The following is a 3,200-nucleotide window of genomic DNA, read 5'->3' on the forward strand; positions in this document are numbered from 1 at the left end:
GTGTGTGTGTGTGTGTGTGTGTGTGTGTGTGTGTGTGTGTGTGTGTGCTTAGTTGTGATGGGTAGGGGAAGCGAGATTACAATCCACTTTGTATAAAGCCAAATTTGTTATTCCCATCTACAGTTTGGTACCATGATGGTTTATGAACTTTCCACAAGGGGGCGCTGGAAATCACATACTATTCACTGTGGCTTCAACAGAGCTCCAAATAGCATAATAATAATGATCCACATATTCTAGGATTCAGGGATGGAAGGGGCCTTAGAAATCATCTAGTTTAACCCTCCCACTTTATGTATGAGGAAAATGAGGGCCAGAGAGTTAAAGAGACTTCACCAAAGTCGTACAGCTTGTTAAAAAAAAATCACGTAGCCAAATTTGGACCCCAATCCTCTAACCCCAAATCCACTGCTCCCCCCTTATTACATGTCATATTTATGTAGTGCTGTAAGATTTTTCAAAATGCTAGGGTTCGTAGTGTCTTCTCTTTTTGCTCCCTGTCACTTATGACAGTCACCCTACTCAGTTGCCTATTTTGTACCTTATCTTTTATCCCATTGCAGATTCCCAGTTGAATGTCCTTTGCACATGCAGCTCTCCCACACTGAAAAAGGAGTCTCTGAATAGACGGACCCTACGCAGTAGTAATGGGACAAGTAGATGGCTTATATTCTCCCTTCCCTACATTCCCTCTTGCTAGCTGGGAAATTCAAATGGCTCCTGTGCTCATCCATTTTTTTTTTTTTTTGCATTCAAATCAGTGTAAACTCTCCAGATTATTTTCCTTGGGGAGAGAGGGTCTCTAGCAGGCATAGTGTGGTTATAAGAAATCACCACTCATATTTCCAAAATGTCCCTTCCCTTCCAAAAGACGCCATTGACTTCAAAGACAGTGGATAGAATTAGAACTGAGGGGATCATAGCATCTGAGAGTTGAAAGGGACCCTAGAATCACCTAGTCCAATCCATTTCTGAGGCAGACATTCCTTCTACCGCTGATCATCCAATCTCTGCAGAGATGAGAAACACATTACTGTCCAAGGCAGCCTTCTATTTTTGGATGGTTCTAATTGTGAAGACATTTTTTCTTACTCTGGGACAAAGTCTGCTCCCTTTAATTTCTACCCACTGCTTCTGGATCTGCCTTTTGGGGGCCTAAGCAGAACACTTTCTCTCTAAGAGATGACCCTTCAAATGCTTAAAGCCAGCTCTTGTATCCCAACACATCTTCCCCTCTTCCATGTTAAACACTCCCAGTTTCTTTGACCAATAATCACATATGTTATGGCTTTGAGCCTGGTTACCACTAAACATAGGGGCAGCTAGGTAGCATAGTGGAGAGAGTATCATTGTGAACTGGAGTAGGGCCTGGGATGTATAATCTGGTACAATCTTGCTTGGCCATTTTATGTGAGAACTCACAATTACCTTTTAAATCCAGGTTTGTAAGAATGGATATGGTCAGGTAGATGGTCCAGTGGCTAGAGCACTGGGCTTGGAATCGGAAGACTCATCTTCATGAGCTCAAATGCAGCCTCAGACACTTACTAGCCTCATGACCTTAGGCAAGTCACTTTGCCTCAGTTTCCTCGTCTGTAATACGAGCTGGAGAAAGAAATGGGAAACCACTTCAGTGTCTCTGCCAAGAAAACCCCAAATGAGGTCATGAAGAGTTGGAGAATCGGACACAACTGGGCAACAGCAAAGCCACTAAACATGCTCTGGCTTATCAGTGTCTCTTCTAAACAACAAACACATCATTTGGAAACAATTATATAAATTAGCACAGGACTAGGGCCTGGGAGAAATTAAGACATTCAGGGAGAAAAAAAAATCAAGCTGGAAGCAAGTAGGAATTTTAACAGTTGATGATCCATACAGCCCCATAGGCCTGGCACTGGGTTGGCACCACTCTCCTTTAGAGAGATATAGTTCCTGCCAAGAGGTAGAACTGAGTATTTCACTGCCAACCACAGAGAGGCAGCATGTAATAATGGACGCAACCTGGTGGAGACGGGAAGATTGGGGTTCCCCTCCCCCTTTTCAGATCCTTTTTGTGTGCTGTTTTCCTCTATCAGAATGTAAGCTCCTTGAGGGAAGCGACCATCTTTCTTCTCCCTTTGTATTTGTATCCCCAGTGCTTAGCACAGTGCCTGGCATATAGTTAGTGCTTAATAAATGCATGTTGCCTTGCCTTACCTTCAAAACCTACCTAAGACGCTAGCTGTGTGACCACTTCTCCTATGTCTGTAGAATGAGGTTAGATTTGCTGGCCTCGAAAGTCACAGCTCAGAATCTATGATCACTATGATGATGACAGGGAAGGTAAGAGGCTGGTGCGTAAGTGTGGGATATTGCAAAAATTATTTCAGAATGTCTGATTCGAGATAGAGATCTGCAATGTGAACTAAAAGGGCTTGAATAGGTTTTTATTTCTGCTATGAGGATTATGTTTCTATACCCTGTCCCTCGTAGGTGCCCTGAGATCTCTCTATTCTAAACTGTAGTCCAGAAATCCCAGTGTCAGTTCCAGATGCTGTCATATCAACCAGATTGCATATTCTCGTCAATTAATCAATCACCCTTTCTCTTTTGCCTTCATTGGTTTTGATGGGCAGTCGTGATGAAAATACCACCTGTACCTCGGTTATCATCATTTTTTTCCCCAAGACTTCATGAGCATTGTAAATGCTTCTGGATTCCTCGTGCCCACATGGATCACCAGAAGTGAGCAGTAGTTATCCACTTTGATAAATCAATCAATGAGGATTTACAATCAATGAGAATTTATTAAGTTAAGGTTTTATATCAGGCAGTTTGCTAGGCACGAAGGATCCAAATACAAATGTAGGACAGTGGGAAGCTTTTGCTATTCTGAGGGAATGCAACATCCTCACAGATATACAAATACAGAATATGTGCACATATGCACACATATGCAATAAATGCTTTTTTGTTTTTGGCAGAGCACTAAATTGGGGAATTAGTAAATGCCTTTTGAAGGAAACAGTCTTTGAGCTGAGCCTTGAAGGAAGATAAGAATTCCGAGAAGTGAAAGTGAGGAAGGAAAGCATTGTAGGCAAGGGATAAATATAGATTCTGCAAAGACGCCGAGGTGAGAGACAACATGTTGTGTATGGTAAATAGCAAGGAGACCTGTTTGGCTGTAATACAGGCTGTTTGAGAGGGAAGAATGAGTA

The sequence above is a fragment of the Vombatus ursinus genome, unplaced genomic scaffold, assembly GCF_900497805.2.
Source record: "Vombatus ursinus unplaced genomic scaffold, bare-nosed wombat genome assembly UNPS02014789.1, whole genome shotgun sequence".
Lineage (NCBI taxonomy): Eukaryota > Metazoa > Chordata > Mammalia > Diprotodontia > Vombatidae > Vombatus > Vombatus ursinus.